A 13,691-nucleotide genomic window follows, 5' to 3' on the forward strand; every position below is an offset into this window, starting at 1 on the left:
GAACGATGGGCGACTAGCTGACGGGCGAGTGACTGAGCCGACAGGTGACTGCCATGGGCAACATACCAAGGGCGAGCAAGAGAAAAAATGGAAAAAAAAAAAGGGCCAAGGGGCCACGACCAAAGGGCCATGGGCAACTAAGCCTCGGGTGAGCAAAAAGGAAGAAAGAAAGAGAAAAAAAAAAAGGCCATGGGGCCTCGGCTAAAGGGCCATGGGCGACCAAGGCCAAAACCCAAAAAAAAAAAAAGAAGGAAAATCCAGCAATGGGCGCCTAGTTTTGGGCGAGAGCAAAGGTGAGAAGAAGAGAGAAAAAGTAGGAGAGAGAAAAAGAAAAAAAAAAAAAAAAAACTAGCAGTAGGAGCTTAGTTTTGGGCAAGAGCAAAGGAGAGAAGAAGAGAGAGATGAGAGAAAAAGTAGGAGAGAGGAAGAAAAAAAAACCAGCAATGGGTGCCTACTTTTGGGCGAGAGCAAAGGAGAGAAGAAAAAATAAAAGAGAGAAGAAAAGAGAAACAGAGAGAGGAGAAGAAAAAGTAGGAGAGTGAAGAAGAAAAAGTAGGAGAAAGAAGAAAGAGAGGGAAAAGAAAAAAAAAAAAAAGGGTTTTTTGGACACGGCCAAGGGCCGCAGTCGACAGGCGCCAACGGGCATGGACGGGCGCGAACAGTCGAGCGGCAGCAATGGGTGTGGACAGGTGAGCGGCGCCAACGGGCACGGACAGGCATGGACAGTCAAGCGATGGCAACAGGCACAGACAGGAGAGCGTTGCCAATAGGCCCGAAGGGGCGTGGACAGGCGAGCAGCGTCAACGAGTGCGGAATAGCGATGGCATGCGGACTAGGGCCCATGGGCACGAGAACAGGGTGGATGCACGGGCAAGCAAATAGGACCAACAATCGAGGTCGTGTGAACGAGACTATGAGTGGAACCAAGCTCTAAGAGGCACCATGCCAAATGGGGGCTAAGCCGAGAGAAGAGCAGGCCAAGGCAAGAGACTAAGCCACCCTACACTTGGGGGGCACAAGAAATAGTAGCAAAGTCTAGGCTTGTCAAACGGTATGATTTTGGTAATACGGTACAGTTTTGGTACGGTACCAAAAATAGGTACCCAATACCGATACCGTACCATACCGTTTAAGAACCCTATTTTCAATACCGCAATCGTACCGCTACGGTACGGTTTTGGTACGATATGAAAATGATATATGTATGGTACAGAAATGGTATAAATTTGATTTTTATAAACGGTATGTATATGAAAATGGTATATATACGGTACAAAAATGGTATGCATACGGTATGAAAGTGGTACGGTTTCATTTTTACATGTTTACACCCCAAAACGGTATGGTTACGGAAAATGGTACAGTTTTGGTACATACCGACGGTATGACCGTAAAAACCGTTACCGTACCATATCGTGGTCAATACCATTTGACCATACCATACCGTGCCATTTTTGCAATGGTGCGGTTTGGTATGGTTTTACACGGGCGGTGGCGGTTTCGGTTTCGGTATACGGTTACGGTTCCATATTGACACCCTTAACGAAGTCCAAAGCAAGGGAGACAAAGCTTCAAAGCAAAAAGGAAAAAGCCAACAAGTGTAGTGGGAGAGTTTAGAACCCTCAACCTCTCCCACTCCACTAAATGATTTCGTAGGAACACCCTCCAAAAGTGATTATTTATAGCAAACCCCTTACTGATACAAAAATGAAAAAGCTACTCTCTTGAACACTTCGTTCCAAGAGAGTAGGGGGCAAATGATAAACCCAAAATCACACCGGCCAATTGTAAACCGCCACGTGTCCCGGCCCAAGCAGGGAGGCCATCCCAAGGTTGGCCAACTCACGTCTCCGGATGGGAAAGGACCAAGTCCAGGTACTACGGGCTACTACCATCAAGGACCAAGTCCAGGTACTACAGGTTACTACCACCAACGATCGAGATATACATCATCTCATGGGCACAAGGCACCGCCTATCAGCGACATAGTCCCAGATGGACTCAAGCACCAAGGATCTTATCCAACACGTATGAATGTCTATCTACCAGGAACATCCACCCTACCGGGACTCTACCTCCCGTAGGGAGACAACCAACCAAGAGAAGAATCCTACTACCTAGGAACTCTATCTACTACGAGGACTACTTGTCATCAACTGGGACTCTCCACACCGCCACATTCCACTTTAAATGCGAAGGTACTCTACCCCATCAACCCATCTTGAATTCTAACTATTCATCTGTTTGCTCAGAGAGATCTAACTTAGGCATCGGAGAGTCCTAGGCCGGAACCACACCGGTTCTCCTTTGCCACCCAGGTCCTTTTGCAAGTTACGGCACTCGAAGGGACCACCGGACGATTTCTTGATGCAACAGGAGTGAATATGGCACCAAGATCAGATGGTTTTTCTATCAACTTCTTTCAAAGATTAATGGCATCTGGTGGAAAAAGATATTGTTTAATTTGGTTTCATGTGAAAGCAATCGATTCCACATCATATATGAATGTTTCAACATGAAGATTTATAAGGACTTAGACAACCTCTTCTTAAAGACTAGTTTTTAAATGTGAGTTTTACCCGAATCCTAGTAGGCATTGTATCTTGGTGCAAAATATATTCGATTATTGAATTGATTCTTAAATGTGCTAACCCATCATTGTCTATGCATTACAAACCAAATCAAGATTTGACCAAGACATATGATAGGTTGAAGGTCAATGGATTTGCATTTGGTCATGTAAGCCCATCGAGAGGCCTAGAACATAGCAACATTTTTTTGCCCTTTTTACCATAGCAACATTTTTTTCTTTCAATGAGGGTAAATTTTGCCATTTCACATGTGTACTCTAAAATTATGCAAGATAATGACAATGTTTTATACTAACATCATAATTAGTCACTTTTTAATTATTTTAAAATTTTTATTTACCACTGACTTAAAAAAAAATTAAGAATAAATAAGGGGCAATTAAAAAAATATATCAAGCTCTAAATAAACACTTATACAGGTGTCAGTTAGACAATCCCACTTGTAATTTAACTAGAAAAATCTAGAAGGTATTGAAATCATAAGACATAATCCGATTCTCCACCACCCATTATTTGCGTATAATATTTTTATATTACTCATCAGAGCAACAACAACTCAACTTTATCTCAATTAAACGAGGTCGACTATATAGATCCTTGTCCTCCAATCAGTTCTATTCGATGTCATACTTGATACAAGGATTAAGTTATGCATGTCTTTCCTCGCCACTTCTCCTAAGATCATTTTAGGTTTTCCCCTAACTCTTTTAGGTTGTGTTTGGATGTCTAGAGATGGATAGAAAAGAAAACAAAAGAAAAAAGTATATAGAAAAGAATAGTTGTAATACCAACTACCCAATATATCAATGCCCAATGAAAAACGATCCCATTCTTTATTATTATTGCGAGGTGGCACCCATAACCAAACACAGATTAAAACACCACTCCCTTTAAAAACCAAATACTTCTCTCTAATTAACAGATCAGACTCAGTACTGATCGAGTGAGAGAGACAAAAGCCCAATTAAAGAAAATGAAGGAAAGAGTAGTGATAGTTGCAGGAGCTGGCCCTTCTGGAATCTCCATTTCTGCATGTTTAAACCTGCAATCCATCCCTCATGGCCTCACATAGTCCTTGAAAGAGAAGTCGATCATTTACTGTCCCACTTGGACCAAGAAATCCTACGATCATCTCCACCTTCACTTAGCCAAGCAATTCTTTGAGCTTCCACACATGCCATTCCCTAACTCATACCCAACTTATGTATCCAGAAAGCTATTTTTTTTGGTAAACAAGTCTTTATTGAATAGAAGACATGCAAAAACTCATGGAGAAAGTGAGGAACACAACCCACTCAACCATAGAGTGGATAGGGGTCAATCAGTCGTGCATGTTACCAACAAAGCCCTCCTTGTCAAGGAGTCAGCAAAACTGTTAATCTCCCGTGGAATACAAACAAAATCACAAGAAACAAAAGATGTAGAAAGGTGGATAATGTCATCCACTAAAGCCCAAATATGTGTTGGACAAGTGTGTGTCCATCAAACCCGGTTCGGTCCGGTTCAACCCGGTTCACCTTTGTATTGAACATTTATACATTTTAGTTTAATATTGTCACATGCGATATAAAATTTTTGAGCATTATGTGTCCGTAAGTTATACTTAAAATGGTAGTCACGACTAGGGTTTGGGCTGGGCACCCTTATCATATGGTCGTCGCATTGGGTATGCCTAGACATGTGATGTCAGGGTACGAATGCGAGTGCTCACATGTTTGATGTGTGCATTGGCGAAGAATCTACTTTGTCGATTCCCTCATGTATTACTGCCAGATGTAGGAAGGGATAGACATGTGTCACCGACATCCTGTACCTAAGGGAACCCTGTCACTGCAAAGTGTGATTGCATTCTTTGGTTCATCAATGACTGAGACTCAAGCGAGTCAAAGCCGGTGTTCTGGGAATGCGTGAACACTTTATGAGTGAAGGAGTTATCCAACACGGTCACCACTGCCCGATTGGGGAACACCAAGATAGAGACTGTCTGTGCATGGTCGGATCAGAATCTGGATCCAGTACCATTTTGGAAATGGTTTTGCAAAATTTATTTTACATAAAATGATACATTATTTATAGTTATTTCAAATAAAGTGTTTTATCGAGTTTTGCGGGACCCGATCGGATGCACAGACGCTCTTATATGGACATGTACTATGGATTGGGGTTTGGCAGTACATGTGTACATGCCTTAGATTCCATAAGGATGGTGTTGATTAGTGGGGGGGGTTGTATATGATAAATTGTTATCATATAGGGAGTTATTTGGAATTTGCTAATTTAATTGGCTCTTTATTTAATTAATGGATTTGGTGCTAATTGTAATTATCCATTAATAATTAAATAAAAAATCTAATTAATACTTTCCCTATTAGATTCTGCTTCTTCACCTGTGTAGCACTTTGAGTTTAAACAGAACTACCAGACTGAGAGAGAGAGAGTCAGACTCTCACTAGGGCTCTATTAAATCTATTTAGGATTTAATTAAACCCTATTATTATAAATAGGGGACCAAAAATACACAGAAGAGAAGCTCTCCATGTTTTTGGAGCAGACACTCTCTCTCCTACGTTTTTAGTTTCTCTGTCTCCCTCTTATGATCTCTCTTCTTCTTCTTGCTTCTCTCACCTGTGTTTGAGAGTTATGGTTTGTGAAACCCTAGATCTGTGCTAAGGAGTTTGAGGGCATTTGAGATTGGCGTGTAGAACCTTGGTAACACCATTGGAGGTTCAGATCTGTTTGCTTGGAGCGCTCATTGGAGGAAGAACCACTGTCTATTGGAGGAGCAACACTAGAGGCTCACCAGGTTAGCAGTTCTTTATTAATTTCTTCTGTTCATTGATTATTAATATTTATGAGATGCGAAAGAAACTCGAATCGATTAATTTCCGCTGTGCATTCGAGTATGGGATGGATCCCTCTTGCCATGTGATGGACTAGAGACAAATTTCTCCGTCCCTATTGTGATAATTAATTTTATGGAATGTAATAGGGAAGGAGAAACCCTAATAGGGATGCACTAGGGTTCCCATGGGTGACCATGGGAAACCCTAAAATTAAAATGGGGCACCCATGGGACACCATGGGCTAACCCAGGGCGTGCAAAACCCTAAAGATAAATATCTTGGTCTCCCTAGGGAACCATGGTTTGATCCTTGGACCGTTGTTTGTCCAACAGTGTGGTATCAGAGCCACCTTTCCCACCCATGAATATTAGATAATTAATGGTTAATATGATTATCATGAGTGGGATGCAAGTTGGCACATGGGTGGTTAGGATATGGTTGTTGTAACAACCTTCCCATGTGCACATGGGTAGTTACAAGGTTATTAGTGTAACAACCTACCCATGTGATGATGGATTTGGTTTGTTTTGTTTATTCCAATTATTGAAGCATGTATCCAATTAGGTTGTGATTACTAATTTTTATTTTAAATTTTTTTAATCATGTTCTATATGTGGGGGGGAGAGCGCACGCTGCCCAGCCTCTGCGCACATCCTTCCCCATGAACCTACCCTTATGCGCATCCCCTTGCGGGTTGCTGCCTGCGGGCAGCAAGCTTGTGGGCTGCAGGCCTGCAGGCTGCTGTTCGTGGGCTTTAGCCTACGGGCAGCAGGCCTACGGCCTGCAGCCCAAGGCTGCTGTCTATGGGCCCTGTGCCTATGGGCTGCGCAGGGAGTGTCTGCAGCCTGCACAAGTGGGCTGCATGCACCCCCCTTGTTTTCCCTCCAGTTTAACAAAAAAAAAAAAAAAAAGATTTTTCAAAACGGAATTTTATTATTTTGTTTTGTTTTTAGAGGATGATGATGGGTGAAGAGATTCCCTCTTTACCCACTTGCAATTAAAATGCGATTTTAATTTTATGGGCTTGGATACATGTTATCACATGCGATGTGGTGGTTCAATAATTGAAGGAATCCATGTTTTAATTTTTGGTTCACTTGCTTTAATGCCATGCATGAAATTGTATTATGATGTGATTATGGGAATGGCATTCTAATAAATGGATGGATTGTTTATGTATGTGATACATGGGGTTATGGGTGGATATGATACTTCTCTCTCTTTCTCTCTCTCCGCCTTTCTTTTTTATAAACAAATGTACTCCACCCCATGGGCAGCCCAAATGGTGGGTTGGTTTCTCCATGCGGGGTTTCCTTATTATTATGGAAAGGAAAGTGTATAGAATTTTTCCTAGGTTTCCATTGTAAGTTTAGAGGAGTTAGGACTCCCAGGGCATGTAGATGGTGATCCACATGTGGTGCTCAAAGCTTATGGAGATGCAAGTCACCTACTTTGAAGACGTAATCAAGCGGAGGAGATGATTGAGGCGTGGCATCCATGGCATGAAAAATGCACCCAAAGTTATTAGTTTTATTTTTATTGGGAGGGTTCTTTAATTGCTTCTGATAAAAATTCCGCCATCCCATAATCACTTTTAATTAATGTTGATTAATTATGTTGTTTAAATCTATCCATGTTTGTGAGAGTTAATTAATCCCTCTTTATTCACAATACATGTATGATATGGACTAGTCTTAATCGGTAGACATGTCCATGGCCTCCTATTGAAGATAAATGTAGAAAGTGTGTGACATGACCCCGCATAAGCCGACAGAACATTGCCAGGACCTCTGTCACACATTTATCTATATTTACCTCTATCTAGATATGTTAGGGTATGGATAGTGAGAGGGCACTGCGACAGTGGGCCATCTTTCATGATTTCATGATTCTAACTAATGCAATAGGTAAGTACATGACTTAGGTGTATGTCAGCCGACAGGATCTGGACATGACACCGAGGTGGCCAAAAATATTGGAAGCCCATGAGGCGGACAGCTTAGTACACACTACCATGGTGTGTATAATAACTCCCGGCAGGGTAAGTTATGCATGCAAGGGTTGTAGGTATCCAATTCATCTTTTGGGTTATGAGGGAAACCGAAATCATAAAAGACCATTGATGTGTGTGCTCAATTTATTATTTTCAGTGGTCATTAATTAGCATGTGGTTATTTACTTGTGCATGTGTAGATTAATATACGATGGTTGCCGTTAATTTCAACCTGTTAACACTCATTAGCGAATACAAACTTAATGGTACAAACTATGTCGATTGGTACGGAGCATTAAGTTGCTCCTGATCTTGAAGGATCGCATACGTTCTAGATGAACAAGTTCCTCCTCAACCCGACCCGAACAATTTTGAGGCAAATGAAGAGATGCAAGAGTTCCTCATGAGGGATTCCAAGGCATCACTCTATATCCTAGGATCGTTGGAAAAGTCAGTTGTAGACTCAGTCAAGGATATACGCACCTCTGGGGGTAAAATGGATAAGCTTGCTGAATTGTTCAACAGGCAGTTGACACATGCACATTCTGATGCGGTGAGTCAAATCCATAACTCCAAGATGTCCCAGGGGACTCCAGTGATAGATCATGTAATGAAAATGATCAATCTATTTAAAAAACTGGAATCCATGGGGACTGATTTCAGCCTGCGATACAAGACTAATATGATCTTAGCGTCACTCACTTTTGCCTACGCACCTTTTAGGATGTCCTACAAGATGTCCGAGAAGGAGATGGAGCTCACCGAGCTTGCTAATGCACTGGTAGAGGCTGAAGCGTCCTTGAAAAAGGACAAGGCAGAGGTCAATGCAACTGAGACAAAACCTTCTTCAAATGAGAAGAAGAAGAAAAAGGGAAGTAAGGGTAAAACCCTGAAAGCCAAGGGTGGGAAGTCTGGCAATAAAGGCAAAGGCAAGTGCTTCTATTGCAAGGAGGGTCACTAGAAAAGAAACTGTCGTGCTTACCTGGCAACTTTGAAAGACAAGAAGCCGAATGAAATAGAGGTTGTTAAAGAAGGTACATGTGATGTTCACGTTCTTTATGAGTCTAATTTGTCTTTTGAACCAACCAATTCTTGGTTGGTGGATAGTGGATCCACTGTTCACATTTGCAATGATTTGCAGGGGTTCAAGGAGACAAGGAACCTGAAAAGAAATGAAGTGCGTCTTCGGATGGGCACTGGAGCTGAGACCATGGCGTTGGCTGTGGGAACTTTTATTTTAAATTTTAGTTCTGCTAGTTTAGTTTTAAAGGATTGCTATTATGTACCCTCTTTCAAGAGGAAGATAATTTTAGTTTCAAAACTTATTTTGGACGGATATAGTTTTTCTTTTAATTCTAAATTGATTATTTGTTTTAATAATTCCTTTGTGGCATCTGGATATATGCAAAGTGGTTTGTATTTTCTAGATTGCCATATTAGAACGAATGTTGTTTCAAATATTGATTTGAAACGGAAAGTAGCTCCAGTGAACTCAACATATCTGTGGCATCTAAGATTAGGTCACATTAATGTGGACCGAATCAGTAGATTGGTGAGGGATGGGCCCTTAGAGAGTCTGAGGGTGGAACCATTCCCCACCTGTGAGTCATGCCTTCAGGGCAAAATGACCAGGAAACCCTTTAGCAATAAAGGTGCTAGAGCCACAGATCTGTTGGAGTTGATACACACTGACGTGTGTGGACCCATAAACATACGGAGATATGGGTATGAGTACTTTATCACGTTCACTGATGGTTACTCTAGATATGGTTACATATACTTGATGCAGAGGAAATCAGAAGCCTTTGATAAATTCAAAGAATTCCAAGCCGAGGTCGAAAGACAGCTCGATAAATGCGTCAAGTCCTTACGATCAGATCGTAGAGGGGAGTATCTATCGGATAAGTTTAAAGAACATCTCATATCCCAAGGGATAGTTAGTCAGCTAACTAATCCAGGCACACCACAATAAAATGGTGTATCCAAACGACGCAATCGAACCCTATTGGATATGGTCAGGACGATGCTCACTTATAGTGAGCTGCCTCTTTCTTTCTAGGGGTACGCTTTAGAGACGGCGATATATATCTTGAATAGGGTTCCATCTAAGTCTGTAGCCAAGACACCCTTTGAGTTGTGGAAAGGGCGAAAGCCCAGTATTCAACACCTTAGGGTATGGGGTTGCATAGCAGATGTGCGAAAGCAACAGACAGACAAGTTAGAATCCAGGACTTCGAGATGCTATTTCTTAGGCCATCCCAAAGGCACGATAGACTATTATTTCTATGACCCAGTTGACCAAAAGGTCATTGTAAGTAAACATGTTACATTTTTTTAGGAAGAAATGATGACCCAGAGGTCCGAACCAGTAGTCATAAAAGAGCTATCAGATGGCTCAGAAACGTCACTTCCAGAAGTGAGACCAACTAACATACCTGCTGAAATACCAACACATGAGGAACCTCGACGCAGTGGGAGGACTATTAGACCACCCACCAGGCTAACTCTTCTAACCGAAGAGGAAACAGTGGAAGAGTTCCACATGGTATCGGTTGAATCGGATGATGATCCGATGACATACTCTTAGGCTCTAAAGGATGTTGATGCCACTAGGTGGCTGGAAGCAATGCGCTCTGAAATCGATTTGATGCATTCCAACAAGGTCTGGACTCTAGTCGATCCACCACTTGGCGTCAAGCCGATTGGATGTAAATGGATCTTCAAGAGGAAGAAGGGCACAGATGGAAAGGTCGAGAGATTCAAAGCAAGACTGGTGGCAAAGGGTTATACCCAGAAAGAGGGTATAGACTATCAGGTATCCTTTTCACCACTAGCGATGATGAAATCCATCAGGATTTTATTGGCTATCGCAGCACACTTTGATTATGAGATCTGGCAGATGGATGTGCAGACTACATTTCTAAATGGGTTCCTTCAAGAGGAAATCTACATGGAACAGCCAGAGGGGTTCTCTTCCTTGGAGGAAGAAAGAAAGGTATGTAAATTACAGAGGTCCATTTATGGGCTGAAGCAGGCTTCTAGGAGCTGGAACATCAGGTTTGATCAATCAATCAAATCGTTTGGTTTTGATCAAAACATGGATGAACCATGCGTTTACAAGAAGATCAATGGGAGGGCAGTATGTTTTCTTGTTTTATACATAGATGACATATTGCTGATTGGTAACGATGTAGGATTCCTTTCATCAGTAAAACAATGGTTATCCACAACATTTTTGATGAAAGACCTTGGTGAAGCTAGCTATATCCTTGGGATCAAACTCGTAAGAGATCGCCAGAAAAGGATGCTAGGCTTGTCACAGGCTACCTATATAAACAAAGTCCTGGCCAGATTTAGTATGGAGAACTCCAAGAGGGGAAGTGTTCCCTTCAAGCATGGAGTCAGTCTTTCCAGATCTCAATGTCCTCAGTCTCAGACGGACATTGAAGAGATGAAGAAGATTTCCTATGCCTCAGCAGTAGGAAGTCTAATATACGCTATGTTGCGTACGAGGTCAGACGTTTGCTATACAGTAGGTATTGTGAGTCGTTACGAGTCTAATGAGTGGAGGTGCCATTGTATAGAGGAGTACAAAATAGAAATCTACAGCCGATCCCTATTTTTATGAACACCTTGCATCATGTGATTCGGCTAATAAGGTATTTGGGTTAGGAAGTTCCTAACATTTTTGGAGTAGTTCCTGATCTTGTCAAGGGCCCCATTCCCCTGTTATGTGACAACAGAGGGGCCATTGCACAAGCTAAGGAGCCTAGGGCTCATCAGGGGAACAAGCACGTGCAGCGGAAGTATCACCTCATCAGAGAGATTATCCAGCAGGGTGATGTGAGTATCTCCAAAGTAGACACAACTGAAAATGTGTCTGATGCCATGACAAAGGGTTTGTCACCAGGTGTGTTTGAGAAACACATGGAGGGCATGGGTTTAAAATGTATAGGGAATTGGTTTTGATGTACAAGTAGGAGATTGTTGGACAAGTGTGTGTCCATCAAACCCAGTTCGGTCCGGTTCAACCCGGTTCACCTTTGTATTGAACATTTATACATTTTAGTTTAATATTGTCACATGCGATATAAACTTTTTGAGCATTATGTGTCCGTAAGTTATACTTAAAATGGTAGTCACGACTAGGGTTTGGGCTAGGCACCCTTATCATATGGTCGTCGCATTGGGTATGCCTAGACATGTGATGTCAGGGTACGAATGCGAGTGCTCACATGTTTGATGTGTGCATTGGCGAAGAATCTACTTTGTCGATTCCCTCATGTATTACGCCGGATGTAGGAAGGGATAGACATGTGTCACCGACACCTGCACTGAGGGAACCTCACCGCAAAGTGTGATCGCATTCTTTGGTTCATCAATGACCGAGACTCAAGCGAGTCAAAGCCGGTGTCTGGGAATGCGTGAACACTTTGTGAGTGAAGGAGTTATCTAACACGGTCACCTCGCCCGATTGGGAACACCAAGATAGAGACTGCCTGTGCATGGTCGGATTAGAATCGGATCAGACCGTTTGGAAATGGTTTTGCAAAATTTATTTTACATAAAATGATACATTATTTATAGTTATTTCAAATAAAGTGTTTTATCGAGTTTTGCGGGACCCGATCGGATGCACAGACGCTCTTATATGGACATGTACTATGGATTGGGGTTTGGCAGTACATGTGTACATGCCTTAGATTCCATAAGGATGGTGTTGATTAGTGGGGGGGTTGTATATGATAAATTGTTATCATATAGGGAGTTATTTGGAATTTGCTAATTTAATTGGCTCTTTATTTAATTAATGGATTTGGTGCTAATTGTAATTATTCATTAATAATTAAATAAAGAATCTAATTAATACTTTCCCTGTTAGATTCTGCTTCTTCACTTGTGTAGCACTTTGAGTTTAAACAGAACTGCCAGACTGAGAGAGAGAGAGTCAGACTCTCACTAGGGCTTTATTAAATCTATTTAGGATTTAATTAAACCCTATTATTATAAATAGGGGACCAAAAATACACAGAAGAGAAGCTCTCCACGTTTTTGGAGCAGACACTCTCTCTCCTACGTTTTTGGTTTCTCTCTCTCCCTCTTGTGATCTCTCTTCTTCTTCTTGCTTCTCTCACCTGTGTTTGAGAGTTAGGGTTTGTGAAACCCTAGATCTGTGCTGAGGAGTTTGAGGGCATCTGGGATTGGCGTGTAGAACCTTGGTAGCACCATTGGAGGTTCAGATCTAGTTGCTTGGAGCACTCATTGGAGGAAGAACCACTGTCTATTGGAGGAGCAACACTTGAGGTTCACCAGGTTAGCAGTTCTTTATTAATTCCTTCTGTTCATTGATTATTAATATTTATGGGATGCGAAAGAAACTCGAATCGATTAATTTTCGCTGCGCATTTGAGTATGGGATGGATCCCTCTTGCCATGTGATGGACTAGAGATGAATTTCTCCGTCCCTATTGTGATAATTAATTTCATGGAATGCAATAGGGATGGAGAAACCCTAATAGGGATACACTAGAGTTCCCATGGGCGACCATGGAAAACCCTAAAATTAAAATGGGGCACCCATGGGACACCATGGGCTAACCCAGGGCGTGCAAAACCCTAAAGATAAATATCTTAGTCTCCCTAGGGAACCATGGTTTGATCCCTGGACCGTTGTTTGGCCAACAATATGAAGAGGTGAATCATGTACCCAGAAAGCTATTTGTCCAATACTTACAGACGATTATGTAACCCAATTCAAGGTGAATCCGGTTTACAACCGGTCCATTGAATCGGCGACGTACGATAATCGTCCAAGTACCACGTACTGGACAAATAGCTTTCTGGGTACATAAGTTGGGTATAAATCAGGGAATGGCATGTGTGGAAGCTCACAGAATTACTTGGCTAAGTGAAAGTGGCGACGATAGTAAGATTTCTTGGTCCAAATGGGACAGTAAATGTCTTCTCTTTCGAGGAGTATGTTAGGGATGGATTGCAGGTTTAAACACGCAGAAGTGGAGATTCCAGTAGGCCCATCGCCTGCAACTATCACTACTATTTTCTTTGGTTTCTTGTCTTTCTTCTCCCACTCGTTCTGTGTCTGATCTGTTAAGAGAGAAGAACCCATTTGATTTTTATAGTAAGCTTTGCGTTGACTACACCGGTTACACTCCCCTCATGTGGAGTTAGAATGAGATGTCACCATATACATGTATAAAGATGATCGCCCAGGGAATAGCCAACAAATCTATGTCTAGTGAAACC

General features: G+C 41.9%; 1 protein-coding gene and 1 long non-coding RNA gene across 3 annotated transcripts in view; one reads left to right on the forward strand and one right to left on the reverse strand.

The window, feature by feature from the left end:
• The window catches only part of LOC122667710, a 39,048-nt gene that overhangs the window by 8,827 nt on the left and 16,530 nt on the right, over positions 1-13,691 (reverse strand). Inside the window, exons 1-2 of one of the 2 annotated variants that reach the window (XR_006333839.1) lie at positions 13,246-13,341; positions 6,086-6,088 (exon numbers count right to left, since the gene is read on the reverse strand). This is a non-coding gene — a long non-coding RNA (uncharacterized LOC122667710). Of the gene's footprint in view, positions 1-6,085; positions 6,089-13,245; positions 13,467-13,691 lie in introns of those variants that run through there. The other variant, XR_006333840.1, reaches the window with a different exon arrangement.
• LOC122667703 (probable indole-3-pyruvate monooxygenase YUCCA10) overlaps positions 13,383-13,691 on the forward strand; it is a 53,781-nt gene continuing 53,472 nt past the window's right edge. Inside the window, exon 1 of the mRNA XM_043864096.1 lies at positions 13,383-13,403. The gene's annotated coding sequence lies outside the window, so the exon portion shown is untranslated. The remainder of the gene's footprint in view (positions 13,404-13,691) is intronic.

This window comes from Telopea speciosissima, chromosome 7 (genome assembly GCF_018873765.1).
Source record: "Telopea speciosissima isolate NSW1024214 ecotype Mountain lineage chromosome 7, Tspe_v1, whole genome shotgun sequence".
NCBI classification, from domain to species: Eukaryota; Viridiplantae; Streptophyta; class Magnoliopsida; order Proteales; family Proteaceae; genus Telopea; species Telopea speciosissima.